Source organism: Triturus cristatus, chromosome 11 (assembly GCF_964204655.1).
Source record: "Triturus cristatus chromosome 11, aTriCri1.1, whole genome shotgun sequence".
NCBI classification, from domain to species: domain Eukaryota; kingdom Metazoa; phylum Chordata; class Amphibia; order Caudata; family Salamandridae; genus Triturus; species Triturus cristatus.
The window spans coordinates 27,038,660-27,054,184 of NC_140594.1; positions in this window are offsets into that span (position 1 = coordinate 27,038,660).

The following is a 15,525-nucleotide window of genomic DNA, read 5'->3' on the forward strand; positions in this document are numbered from 1 at the left end:
CCATTGCGGTCGACCTGAACTTTTGGGTTTACCTTGTCTAGCGCGACAAGATAGCTCCAGTTGGCACTTTGAGCTTTTAAACACTATAATTTCATTTCATAACTCCGATTATAGTTATTGGATTTTTGGTCTTGTTTTGTTTATACAATATAAGCTATTTTATGAACTGATGTGGACTCTTTTTGTAGTGTTTTCATTGTGTTGCTGTTTGAATGGTCGTACACATACTTTATACATTCTCTCTGAAGTTAAGCCTGACTGCTCAGTGCCAAGCTACCAGGGGGTGCGCATTGGTTAATTTAGGGCATGTTTGTGACTTACCCTGCCTGGGATTGTGGTTCCTTTTTGGACAAGGTGTATACTTCTGCCAGCCAGAAACCCAATTTCTAACATTTCATGTTGTGTGTGATTTTTTGTATGATCTATTTATTAGGTTTTTTTAAGACATAACATTCATATTACAAGCTTACATGTTTCTTACAAAAGCATACATTGCATTTAAGAAGAAAACGTATTAAGCAAGGTGGTACCCGTGATTGCTAACAGACAATGGAATTGAAAAGCTCATGTCCATATAGCATTAAATCTAACAAAAAGAGCCCACAGACAGAACATAATCTGTAATGGTAGCATACCAGTTCACATACATGCATGAGCTGCCCACATGTATGTGTATGTACTTGAAGCAAAGTATGCTATTATCTCCTTATGGCTGTGGTATATTGCCAATTGAGTGATAAAAAGCCGTATATTCAAATCCTAAACTTGTAACAAGAACTTGTGGGGAGGGAGAGGGAGGGAATGGGGTGTGCTAAAGTAAAGAGGGGTGACGCATGTCCATAATTGCCATCGCATTGCAATAGATTAAATTGGTAGGTCTAATAACATGGTCCTAAAATGAAATCTAGGGCAGATGGTATGTGTTACACACTACAGCCCTCACTGTATGTTGGTTGCAATGTAGGCCTGCAGCTAGAGTTATCGGTGGGGTCCACCGGTGCCACCTCCAGTTGGAATGTCATTAGAATGACATTCCAAGCAGTTGCAATAGGGTATTTACGCAACCCTAGAGTGCCTGCCCTCTGCAGGGAAGCACCCTCGGCTTTAGCCCAATTCAACATGGATTGAGACCAGGCTTTCGGTCTCGTGGGGCTTCCTCTTTCCAGCGGCGTGTGATGAGCCTCTTGGCCACCACCAGTCCCAAGTCGAAAAAATCTGGAGGTAACCCTATACTTCTTACCCCCAGCAAATATCCCTGTGATACAGGCTTCCCACGTGTTTGGGAGTGTCCTGTCAGTGCTTGTGGACAGAAGATGGATCACCCCTGCCCAGTAACTGTGTAGGTTGGCGAATGATCACAACATATGTAAAAGTCCGGCATCTAAAGTTTACAACATGAACAACATGCATCTGTTCTATTAAAATACCTATTGATTTTGCCTGGGGACAGATTTGCCCTGTGGACTATGTAAGACTGGATCAAGTGGAACCTAGCATTCCTAGGGATCTGTTTGGGGCTTTCCAGCAGCATGGACCATTCTTTAGGTGGGTATTGACAGGTCAAGTCCACTTTCCATCGATTCCCCAGAGGCCCCAGATCTGTCATAAAGTGTTCACGAATCGAATCCACAAACCATTTTATAAGGTCTTGCCCCGTGCCCATTACATGTATTTATTGCATCAATAAATGTGTCTGCGGTTCCTGTGAGATGTTACCCCAATGGTGCCCCAGTGTGGTTGTCCAAGAAGCATGATTTAAAAAAAGGCCAGGAGGGACCCCCTCTTCTTCTGCCGAATCCACAAATGGCCATAGCACACCATCTGTATACAGGTCCCCCGGTGTGTAGATCCCTGCCTCGTGCCAAGGCGCAAGCTCCAACAGCCCAGCCCTGCCCCCACCCCTCGGCATGCCCAGCAGTGGTATGGCCGGTGCGTAAGGAGTGATGTGCCTAGTGAGGTAAAGCACCCGACGGAAACACTTCTGGGCCACCTGTACCAGTAAGGGGAGAAATGTGTGCGGCACAGTGCACGGGTGAAAAATATATAGAAGTCTATCCACCGTATATGGAGGGCCATAGCCCGCCGTGTCGGTCGGATGTACCTCCGCCACCCATCCCGCCACCCACTGTATCTGGGAGGCTGTATAGTAATGTTCCAGGTTCGGCGAGGCTAGCCCTCCCCTGCGCTTGATGCAGATATAGCTCTGCGAGCGCTACCCTACATCGTGTATTGCGCCCTATAAGATCTCTGAGTGTACCTTCCCAGGAATGAAAAAAAGCCGCCGGTAAGTAGAGCGGGAGGTTGGTAAAATAATACAGCAGACAAGGGAGTATCACCGTCTTTATCAGCGCTACTCTGCCTGCAACTGATAGACTGAGAGTTTTCCAGAACTCTATTTGGGACCTCAGGGCTGGCACTGCTCTGGTTACATTGCCATCTAGCATGTCTCGATCCGCATGATAGATCCTTATGCCCAGGTGGCGAAACATTACTGGTTGCCAAGTCACCGGTACACCCGCAACGGCCAGAAGGGGGGCGGCTGCATCAGGGGTAAAGGGAAACAAACACGATTTTCCCCAGTTGACTCCCAATCCTGACAGTTTTGCAAATAATCGTAGCGCGTCTTGTATGATCTGCGGTATTGCCTGCAGATTCCTAATATACAGCAAAATGTCATCCACATATAGCAAAACAGCAGCATTTCCTCACCCAGTTCAATACCCCAGTGCTTTGCCGATCAGCTCATAGCTACCGCCAGAGGTTCTATAGCTAGCGAAAAGATTAGCAGTGATAAGGGGCACCCCTGCCTAGTACCTCTTCCAATCTTTATGGGTTCTGAAAACAGCGAACCCGTAGTGTAGGTGCCCCATACAACAATTTGACCAGGCCTAAAAAGTAGGGTCCAACACCAAATTTCTGCAACACCGCGAACATAAAGGGCCATTCAACAGTATCAAAGGCTTTTTCTAAGTCCCGTACTAAACAGCCCGCTGCTGGCCAGCTCTCTGTGGCAGTCCACGTCACCCTGAAAAACCTGCGTATATTAAGGGAGGTGTTTTGGGCAGGGACAAAGCTATTTTCGTCCAAGTGGACAAGGTGTGGAATGATGGGTGCTAAGCGCCCTGCCAGAACACCCGCGTGTATTCTATAATCCCCATTCAGCAACGCTAGGGGTCGTTAACCCCACGTGTGCGTAGGATCTGTATACGGCTTCGGAAGGGTAACCAATGTGACTTCCGTCAGGGAAGGTGGAAGACATGTATTTTCCAAGTCTTCAGTGTATATCTTGAGTAACTGTGGTTCCAAGAGATCTACATATGCTTTAAGGAACTCATGTGGGAAACCATCCGGACCCGGTACTTTGGCAGACGGCAAGGCTCTCATCGTGCCCCTCACGTCCTCAAGTGTGAGCGGAGCATCAAGTTCCTTGCGTTGTTTGGGCGTGAGAATAGGCACCGTGATAACCGCAAGAAAAGCATGTATGTCTGCCTCAGACGCATCTAGCACTGATCAGTATAGCTGCGCAAAGGGCATGGTTAATTTGCCATGAATTTCGTGTTGTGGGTATTTGAGCCTACCATCCCGGGATATAAGGGCCGTGATGGGTCCCGACGTCTGATCCTGCTTGATCAACCAGGCCAATAGGGGCCCGGATCAATCCACCATAGCATGAGTACTCGCGAGTGTGCCGCAAAGTTCAGACAACGTAAGCACTCTAAGAGTGCCGTGTGGTTAGTGTGTGCCTCCAACAGTGGGGTGGAATCAGACTTTCCCATTGTCGCTCGCGATTCCGGTGTGAATGGATCTTTTTCCACCTCCCACAGGTCCAATTCTATTTGTATCCTCATACCACAGACCAACCCCAGGCAGGTTCCACGGATCGAAACTTTCAGGGCTTCCCATTCTGTCATGATGGACGAGGCAGCGCCTGCATTATGTGTGAAGTATTCGCTAATGGCTTCCCCTAACGAATCAAGGAAAGAGGGATCCTCCAGCATCGCCGGTTGCAGCCTCCATGTAGGGACACCGGGGATTCCTTGCTCCCAGGCAATTGTGACATAGTGTGGGTTATGACTGGAATGTGTAGGACCTCGATAATCTGAGTCCATCACATAGGGGCTCGGGGGGGGGGGCAAGCTCAAGAACCTGTCCAATCACACATGTAGGTCGTGGGGTGTGGAACAAAATAAATATTTACCCTCTCTCCGGGATTACGATGCTTCCAGATATCAACCTGGTCCCAGCTACCCACCCACTCCCTCAATACTGTTGAGTTGGTCGAGGCAGTGGTGCCTCATAGAGGGGGAAAGGATCTATCGAGCCCGTGTCCATGACACTGTTAACATCTCCCCCTATCAACCATGGTATGTCGTACCATTTTGCCAGAATTTGCAACAGTGATCTCAGGAATTGTCCCTGTTCTAATGGGGATGGATTTATCATAAAACTGGTGTCATTCACACAAAGATTCGCTTCAAATAAAACTGTTTTATTTGAAGCGAAACTTAGTGTGAATAATTGTATTATTTGGAATTTACATGTTTGTTCCAATTGCACGTATAATCATTCATATTTGTTTTTATGTAATTAGAAGGAATATGTAAATGGTGATGTGACTATGAAATTTATGCGAAAAACCACTCAATTAGATAAATCCATCCCCATTAGATTTTAATTGAGTTCATCAATATAATAATGTTTTTATGGAATATGTTGTATGTTTAAATATGAATTTGATACAATAAAATTGTTGTGAATATATGATTTTTGTTATATGACTTATTACCGGGAAGTTTTTGGTTCAGTGGTTACTATTGGTTTGACACTATCTTTATAAATGTAAGTACAGAGGGGAAATCTGTTTTGTTGTGTGCAACTTTCTTACCCAGTCCCATTTGGCCTAACTGGGGTAACTCTCTAACTTTGTAGAGGATTAGAGTGGTGCAGAGTAGGGTGCAGTGGCATAGAGTGGTGCAGAGTACGGTGCAGTGGTGCAGAGTGAAGTGGCATGGACTGCAGTTGTGTAGAACGCAGTGGTGCAGAGTGCAGTGGCATAGAGTGCAGGAGCGTAAAGTGAAGTGGTGCACAGTAGAGTGGCATAGAGTAGAGTTGTGCATATATTAGAGTGGCATAGAGTGCAGTGTAGAATATAGTTGTGTAGAGGGCAGCGGCGTAGAGTGCCGTGGTGCAAAGTACAGTGGCATAGAGTGCATGGAGATAGAGTGCAGTGGTGTAGAGTGCAGTGGCGCAGAGTAGAGTGCAGTGGTGTACAGTAGACTGCGGGGGGTAGAGAGCAATGGTGCAGATTAGAGTAGTGCAGAGTAAATTGGAGCAGAGCACAGTGGTATAGAGTGCAGTGGCCTAGAGTAGAATGATGTGGTGTAAAGTGCAGTGGCAGAGAGTGCAGTTGCATTGAATGGTGCAGAGTGCAGTGTCATAGAGTGTAGTGACATAAAGTGCAGTGACATAGAGTGCATACAGTGGAGTAGAGTGATGCAGAGTAGCGTGGCTTAGAGTGCAGTGGCCTAGAGTAAAGTGCAGTGGCATAGAGTAGAGTGGTGCAGACCAGAGTGTCACAGAGTGCAGTGTCATATAGTACAGGGGCATAGAGTGGTGCAGAGTAGAGGGTAGTGGCACCTAGTGAAGTGCGTAGAGTGCAGTAACATAGTGTAGAGTGGTGCAGAGTAGAGTGCATAGAATTAAGTGGTATAGATTAGAGTGGCATAGAGTGCAGTGCATAGAGTAGAGTGCAGTGGCAAAGAGTGCACTGGCGTAGAGTAGAGTGGTGCAGAATAGAGCTCAGTGATGTGGAGTGCAGTGGTGCAAAGTGCAGCAGTATAGATCGCAGTGGAATAGAGTAGAGTGCAGTGGAATAGAGTGCAGTGGCATAGAGTACAGGGTAGGGAGTGGGAAGGAAAAGAAACAACATTGGAGGGGGACAGATGGGAGGTAATCGACGCTACATGGACAGGAAGATGGGAGATGGACGAAAAACACAAGCACTCATATGTAATGCTTGAACACAAAGAAAAAAGTAGCTCCAAAAACGAGAGCAGTGGATGGACACAAATACTTGGTCCATGCTCCAGGGAAGAGTCATACACAAGAAGAGGACATGACCTACGCATGCCATGACAAATGGGAGTGAAGCAAATTAGAACAATGCTGAAGCTAACAAATGGTAAGCTATGGGCGAACTGAAAGCCCACTGTATTTAGACAACATGTCTCGCAGAGAAAGCGCATGCGCAGTCTAGGTGACACCTAAAAAAGGGCAACACTGGGAACTGCTGACAAAAGCAATAACCATGCACCATTTTCGGTGATGTATCCATTTTATACTGTCTATTGCTGAACAAATACACCTTATGTAGGGACGAAGGATGCGGAAGGACAATCAAGGTTGACATCCTGAGCAGAAACTACACAAACTTTAAAAGGCCAAATGAAGCCAACATTTGAATTAAGGGTTCACACTCCAAGCCCCTTTGGGGCTCTCAAAGGCAGTTTGTAACTGAATCCTGGTTTGTGCAGTGGGGAATAGTGAAGTGTGCATTTGTAGTGCTGTGAGTGCCTGCGACTGAAAGCACTGTAAATATGCAAGTCATTATTTTAAAATTGTAGAAGACAGGCTGCCACAAAGTGTGCAGAGAGATTATGGGCCTTATGTAGAGTTTGACCGATGTGATACCCCCTTCAAAACATGCCGGATGTCCCATCTGCCACTTTTACAAGGGCCATGGGCTACAACGCACCTTTAGTATAGTGGAAGGGACGACCACCACGTTTGTGACGGAGCATCCGGCATGACAAACTCTAACTAAGGCCCTTCGTTTTTAAGTAAAAAAAAAAAAGTGTGCTAAAAATACATATTTGTATTCATAAACAGTCAGATTGTACTTAGTGCAACCTTTTTTTTTATAATATTCCATTAGAACGACGCACTCCAGAACTCAGCTGATAACACCCTTACATTGCTTCTTAAAAAGAATAAATCTTTGTCCCCGGGGAAACATCAAATACCTCCATCAGTTGAAGCTGTACCCTGGCTCCCAAGCAGCCTTTAGATTTGCTGATTAACCAATTGTACACATTTGTATCTCTTTCAGGTAGCAGGCGCCCCGTTGAGAGGGCTGGATTCTTTCGCTGTCTGTCTCTTCCTTGGCTTCACAGTACAGGAGAATCCCCCTCCCTTCCCTTCCAACCAGAGGTGCTGGAAGGCAAGTGTTTTGTTTTTTAACAGCAAGTCTGGGAACTATAAAAGATTGGGAACATTGTACCCGCTAGATCCCACCCCCTTCAACCAATGAGGTCATCCAAAAGCCATTTACAGGTAGACGAGGCTTTGCTTTTTCATTGCTTCTTGTGCCTTGTGGCAACGCGCTCTCTCTGGTCAACCCAGTTGCAAGGTACCCATAAAAGACATGTGCTCTGCCTGGAAACTGTGGAGTGGAATTCCAGTGTGGATTCCGGTCTGTACAATTATAAAAGGCCCAAGGCCCCTTGAATTACTGTGGGACACGGGAGACTCAGGAGGCCTCTCATCACATTCAGCGGGGTCCCATTATTTTATGTTACACCACCAACCTGACTTGTAAACAAATGGATGAACGAGGGCATGGCCTAACCATCCATGGTGTAGGATGAGAGACTCGGAGCTCTCGCGCCCTTTCGGAGGCTCCCAAGCCTAATGATCCTGCCAAAACTCGTCTGCGGACCGTGTCCTGGAGCGAACTGTGCCCTGGAGTCGCTGTGGGGATGAATGAGGGGCACAGGTGAACGCTGCTATCAACAGTTGTTATCCTCAGGCCTGCCAAGTATCACGCATCACGCGTGACACTAACGCATTTCAGCGTGGTGTTCCCGCATCACCCCACTGAAATGCATTGTCACGCATTTTTGCCACTGGCCGCACTCTGCCTGCTGACAGCGCTGAAACTGGCTTCCTACGCCAGGTACAAGCGCGCGCTGGCAGATCTGACACCTGTGCGTGCGCCCGGCCCGGCCGGCAGACTTCACTTGCCAGCACTGGCTCAGTAACAGTTAAAAATCTCTCAGTGCCGTGCTACAATGTTACAATATGTCCTCTGCTGCCTGGAGACCCAGGCGGGGCCTGCCCTCAGCAGAGTTGTTGCGTTACAGGCTCTGTGACGCGGTGGTGGGGGGATGTGACCTCACGTCAGTCAGAAGCGGCGGGGCCGGGGCTGGGGTCGGAGACTCTCTGTGCACCTGCTGCTGCTGAGCCTCATGGTTCCAGGAGGGCATTTGCTGCGGGAGTAGTTGTGGCCACAAGACAGACCTTTCGAATTGCCACTCGCATCCTTAAAGTAAGTGAGTGCCTCTAAAGTAATCTCTCGCTGATGAATTAGCTTGATACATAACTTCCGCCGGTGCATCTCCAAGAGACATGTGTATTTATCAGGGGTGTTTATGTTGCTTCACACTCGTGAGCACACCTCTGAGGCACGACTACAGGGGGGTTGTGTTTACCTCCCCACCCGCCTGCTAAATATACAGCGGGCTTGCAATGGCTGCCGGCACGTCTTTGTGAAAAAGACCTCATTAACCCCACACCGCCTTCTGGCAGAAATCAGCTTATTTTTACAGTCTGCCTTTGATTGACGGTAGGGTCCCCAGAGTGTGCAAGAGCATGGATGGGTGCGAATCCTGCCAGAATGTTCTGCACGTACTTGAGGAAGGAGCGGTGACTAATGTAACTACACCCATAAAAGCTCTTATTCGCCAATCAGGTCACCCGATGGTTAACTTGACCTGGGATCCCTACTACCCGACCTACTCACTGTCGGGGCCGGAAGAGATATTTGTAAAGCTTCTCCCCTGCCTTGTAATCCCGCGACCGGACCACCCAACAGGTGGTCCGCCGGAGGAATTATTTATTGCCACTGCTGAAGAGGACACAGAACGCCGCCAGAGAGAGCCCTTTAAATTAGCTGGGCCTCTCCCTGCCTGCAGAAACTAATTTATTAAGTGTTGCAGCGAACTGTTGTATTGTTTTAGTTGGGGGGTAGGTGCTGTGGACTCTCTGGCTCAGGCTGGCATGGATGGCAGCCGGGCGAACAGCATGCAATAATAGGACCCGGACCCCCCAGGTTGGCTCCCGGCCCCGCCCCCATCCAAACCCACAAATCAATACTTGACGACCAGAGCTGTGGGTAAAAGAGGCCATGTTTATTACAAACCATCACACAAACATAACAATATATAATTAATACAATTCCATACGATATGGATTTATCAAATTCAATCGCTAAACAATATTTACATTTAAGTTGATCATGAAATCATAATCCATCAGCAAGTTTGACAGAACTCAATTTATATACACAAAGAATGTTGTCTATTGCTCCAGCACTAAGGGGCCTTCTGGCTCGCGTCCCCCAACCAACTGAGAACCACGCAAGGCGCAACCCACCTGCGTCCTTGAGAGGTGAGCCCCTGCCATCTGATCCTTGTCCGCCACCTGAGGGGCCCACCCCTCCACCACCAGGCTGCCCATCGGGGCTCTTAGGGAATAACCGGGGGCGGATGCCCCATGTCCTAGTTTGTAAACTGGCACCCTTGCCCCCAGCCGGTGCCTCCATTCTCTCTGGGGTGAGCTTACCATATCTCCCCCTTAGTGCTGGTCTAGGGAGTATGCAGGAGGACTCCCCTTAACAATGTAAGGCAATTTATGTGTCCTCCTTACCGCCACTCTCTATTCAACTTCCAACACCTTACCAAGCTCTACCTCTAGGGATGGGTGGGTGGGCGATTCACGGATTCCCCGGCACACAGGGGCCGGCGCCGTAAGGAAGAGAGGGCGAGGACCTGGGCAAGTTGCCCTAAATAGGCCCCCTCCCTCTCCTTCCCCCTCGTTGCCTGCCCCGGCCGGAAGTGATGTCACGACGTTGCCCCGGAAGTAATTCCTGCTGTAGTCACACCCAATCCTTCGATGAGGAGCCACGATGGCGTGGCCGGGTTCCCGGGGGGCCATGTCCTAATGGCGCGCTTCCTTATAGTCCGCGCTTTTCCATAGGACCCGGACCCCCCAGGTTGGCTCCCGGCCCCGCCCCCATCCAAACCCACAAATCAATACTTGACGACCAGAGCTGTGGGTAAAAGAGGCCATGTTTACTACAAACCATCGCACAAACATGACAATATATAATTAATACAATTCAATACGATCTGGATTATCAAATTCAATCGCTAAACAATATTTACATTTAAGTTGATCATAAAATCCTAATCCATCAGCAAGTCTGACAGAACTCAATTTATATACACAAAGAATGTTGTCTATTGCTCCAGCACTAAGGGGCCTTCTGGCTCGCGTCCCCCAACCAACTGAGAACCACGCAAGGCACAACCCACCTGCGTCCTTGAGAGGTGAGCCCCTGCCATCTGATCCTTGTCCGCCACCTGAGGGGCCCACCCCTCCACCACCAGGCTGCCCATCGGGGCTCGTAGGGAATAACCAGGGGCGGATGCCCCATGCCCTAGTTTGTAAACTGGCGTCCTTGCCTGGGGTGAGCTTACCGTATCTCCCCATCAGTTCTGGCCTAGGGAGTATGCAGGAGGACTCCCCTTAACAATGTAAGGCAATTTATGGGGCCTCCTTACCGCCACAAGGGCGACCAGGGCCAGCCGCCCTTCGCCCTCCCCACCACCAGGCAACCCCTGAACCATCACGTTCCCATCATTCTTCAGGCTCGGAGCCATGACGGATTCAAATGCACGGAGTCATAAGTCTGGGTCCCAGGTACACATGTGCCCACCTTTGCAGTGAACCACACGATTCCCATGCCCCAATTTGTGGGTGTATCGCCAAGCAGGCCCCAGGGCAATGCTAGGCCATACCGGCCTTCCCGGCACTTGGCTGAAACATAACGGGGCATCTGACATTAGTCCTGGCCCCCAATTTCATCCTGGCTCTATGAGACCACGCTATCTTGGAAACGTCCTATCCCAATATGGGCAAACCCAGACCGAGCTCCCTCGAGGCCCGGTGACCCAGTCCAATCGTATCATTACCTCTGTAATGCAGGATAAACCAACTCAGGGAACAGCAGTCCCACATAGCGTCTTCCACCAGCTGGTAATGTGTGGGATCCGAGGATCACCCATGTCACTCACCCGAGGGAGACATTCGCACCGCCCCCAGCTTCAACTCGCGCTGCTGCTTGCCAAAGAGCAATACAGGCCCAATGCACGGGCAAGCAACCCAGTATCCACACCGCTTTGGCAGACATACTACCTCAATCTTGCCCGGTGAAATATCCGGCTTGCTTCGCATGTCCGGCCCCAATTCTGATTAGAGTGACCAACTACCTCGATCCCCCAGCTGTGGGAAATAGTCCAGCATGCGATATGCACTAACTATGCACAAGTCTGCACCTGATAATCGATGGGCATGTACGCCCCCCTGAGCATCAACCAGCTGCTACATATCCCTTCCGAGTAGGCTCAGGTTATAACCTCCCCTAGGGAGTGAGCCTGTCTACCTCAAAACCCAGTGTCCAGGAACTGCAGACCCCCAATTGCCCCGAGTCGCGATGCCCCTACCAGTTTGCTCCCCTTTGATGGACCCCCAAAATAACCCTGCACCTGTTGCGGGAAATAAGGTAAGTCCGTCGGATGCCTGCCCCCAAAGTGGAGGTCACCCAACATGTAACTTGCTAAGATCTTACTCCTTGGCGAAGAAAGTGACCACCCTCTGTTGTGCTCTCGCGCAAGATACAAGCCCACTTTGTGATGCCTATAATTGCATGCCGCCCCAAGTGGGCTTCCAGTCGGACAAGAGGGTGGGGGTCCTCCCCTGCTGACACCCCCAGGTCCTGAAAGGCCTAAACACTCCCGGTCCGGACTTCAGAGTGCGCTCTCAGAGGGATGCCCCTACCAACTGTTAAAGGGCCGTACTCCCATCCACCGAAGAGATGTTGCCAACCTAGCCATCTGAGCTAATGCTTGAATGGAGGCCTGATGGCCCCTTAATTTCCGCCTGTGTTATGTGTGCAGCCTTTTCCCCGGCCCAACACAGCTGCTCAGAACAAGAACAGCAAAAACTGCAGGTGTAGCTGAAAGTGTCCCAGTGTCCAACACCTATCCCCGGAAAAGAACGTTCCGCCAATTCCTGTGGGCCCCCTCTTGGCAAGGTGAAGAACCAGAACCTTTTTGGCCTGGCGGCGCAGGGTATGCCTTAATCTCCTGGGCTCTCCTGCTTCAGCTAACAGAGACACGGGGACACTCTGTCGGCGTAAAAGATCAGATTTTATTAGCTGCAGCTAGTACAGTTGTCCTAGAAGTACACACGGTATGTTCTCAGGAGACTGCCACTTCACTCCATGGCGTACAATCTTATATTGGTATAGAAGACATATACATTAACCAGAAAACACACCTATCTTACATATTGAGAACCAATAAGGGAAGTTCGAGATAGGACAGAGCCAATAGAAAAGGTTGGAAAACAAGGTGTCGAGTAACTCGAAGAAGCCTCTCCTTCAACTGTGTTTGCCACCCCTCCCCACAGGTTAAGGTATTAATGTGTCTGTAGCTGACTTGCAGGTGGCGAGATACGTTTGTGTGTTTTGGAGGACAGTTGTGAAACAAGAGAATACGAGCAGAGGACAGCGAAGGCCAGAGGATGAGATAAAGTCAGAAGAGAATAGTGTGAACCAACAGATAGTTGAGACAGGGATTAGAAAAACCAGACAGGGATTAGTGTACTAGGCCAGTCCCTAACACCAGCTTTGTAAACAGAGGCAGAAGGCTTATTTTGACACAATATTGCAGGAAAAGCAGAAAAGACTTCGTCTGTCGCGCTGCCTGAGTGAGGGCAACACAAAATGGCGGCGGTTTACAAAGTGGCGGGTCAATACGATCGAGATCGTAAAATCGAATTTCCTCAGATCCTCCTTTTGCCAGAACTCAGGCAATAACATACGGACTCATGTTAATCTGAGTCGATGTCAATGGTCATGAGGTCATCAAGTTGTTGTTGCAACATCATTTTAATATTCTCTGTTCTCTGTGACTTAGGGTTTGGGATGCACATAGTAGCACAAAGGTCACAAATGACTGGACCACAGTGCATACAGAGACAACAAGAGAATACGATGGCTAAAACCATACCAAGGAATGTTAGCACTTTCCAACCCCATTTGGACAGTAGTTCCCAAAACCACCCCAATAACGACCAATCTCCTTCGTCCTGATGAATCAACTCGGAGATTATGTGTAACTTAGAGATGGCCTGGTATACTGTCGGAGCGTCATCAGGTATATAAATACAGCAACTTGATTTGATCAATTTACAGACTCCACCACGATCTGCAAGAATAATATCTAGAGCAACTCGATTCTGTAATGTCATAAGACGATCCGCCTGTAGTTCCGCTGTGATGTTACTCAAAGCTCCTACAGTGATGTCTATGGTAGTCTCTACTACACGAACCAGTTGCCTCATATTCCTGCTGTTTACCATAGGACCCCAAAAAGGGAGAAATCCTTTTAGGAAGTCTCCTCCCTCTTGTCCTGCTGTGGCTTTTGAATCAATAATTCCTCTGCCATATCAATTTTTGTGGAAATTTGGAGAAGCGGTGTATGTAGGGGGAAGAAGGAAAGCAATATAGCAGGTTCCAGAAAAACCAGTCGGTAACCATGTATAGGCTCTATCATGACAGATAAAATACGTGCCCTGAGATGGTACTAACGGCGGCGAATTCTGAGATGAATGGATGTATGTATGGGAGCAGAAGCTTTTTCCCTGTTCGGTGCTAGCAGTCTGGCCATTTATTTGCAAACAGAAATTGCCTTGATGCGGTATAGTCCAAATTGGTGGAGATTTGCCCTGTTTAACTTTATCATTAAGACTAGTGATGTAATGGATGACGTTCCAATTAGTGTATGCTTTTCTCTCATCGATAGAAATTTTACTATTTTCCATGATTTTAGCCATAGCTACCATTCCTTTTATCAATGAACTATGACTAAAATCTGGTCCCTCAATATAAGAACTGACAGGTCGTTTAAATCGGCTTTGATAGGCATTAGAGAAAATTACAAAGTAAGTCCAAGCAGAACCTTCATAAGAGAACGGAAGAACTAAATATGGCATCCCTTTTTCTGTGGCATGGGGCATTAGTCCACACAACCAACAGTTGGTTGTATTAATCACTAATCGATGTTGATGTAATAACTGGATAAAGGAGTTATTGTAATATTCGGTTCTTCGAATTAGTTCATGTTGAGGAAGTGTATGAAAAAGATGTGGAGAGATAGTGGAATAAGAAGGCATAGTGATAGAAGAAGGGACAACTTTCTGCTGCATAGCATGAACAATCCAACCTATACACGCCATTAAAATACACAATAATATAAAAATACATAATGTTATACCACAACGACTATATACCATTTTACAGTAATTCTTCATTTCTTTCTTTCTCTCTTTTTCTCCTGATGTAGTATCCATCTTCTAAGTGGATGCTCACGGCAATCTTCCTCAATCACTTGTTTATGATTTTCTGCCGTCCTATGACACTGCAAGTCCTGCAGACCTATTGCCACTACTCAGGTCACAACCAAGACTCCTACCGTGACCCTGCAACCGGGATAGAAACTACACGGAAGAGAGAATTTCAAGTTTTCTTCTTCGATCTAAGTCCCAAATTATAACGAGCCTTATCAGGTACAGTCTGATCCTGAAACAATGTCTGTGGGTCTGTGGTATTCAGACGAAGGTGCGGTGGTACAGCTTTCTGGAGAATGTCGTCGCTTTCTTTTTCTGACAATGTTCCATTCACGTGTGCATCACTAAATGGTACAAAACGAGGAACCTTCTTGCTTTCAGAGTCTCTTATACCCTTGTGGACCCACTGATCGAAGGGCAGAGGCAAAGGAACCTTCTTGCAGTGTACACCGTGAATCCAATTCTTCTTTCCTTCAACCTTCACTGCTGTACGGGTTGTGAGGAGCACCTGACGAGGCCTTCCCCAGCGAGGCTCCAAATTCTTTGTCCTTTGGAAATTCTTCACGCAGACCCAATCACCTTGTCGGATGGAATGACCTGAGTCTGTGGAAGCGTCGGGCAAAGTGCTCTGAACCTGTTGATGAAGAATACGCAATTTAGTTGTGAGGTCATGCAAGTAATCGATCAACATCGGGTATGGTATATCAGAGTACTTTTTAGGGCGAGGGACTCCCCATACGTTAGCTGGGCATCCGAAAACAATCTCATAAGGGCTAAGTCCCAAACGAGAATGCACAGCCGTTCTGGTAGATAGAAGAGCCAAAGGTAGGGCACCGGGCCAACTAAGGCCTGTACTGGCTTGTATTTTAGCCAGTTTAAGCTTTAGAGTGCCATTATACCACTCTACTAGACCCGCTGACTGTGGATGGTTTGCCGCATGGAATTTCTGTTTTATACCAAGACCTGCACAAACTTTGTGCATGACTTGGCCCACAAATTCACTCCCATTGTCACTCCAGACAATGCGCGGCAAACCAAATCTAGGAAAAAAAC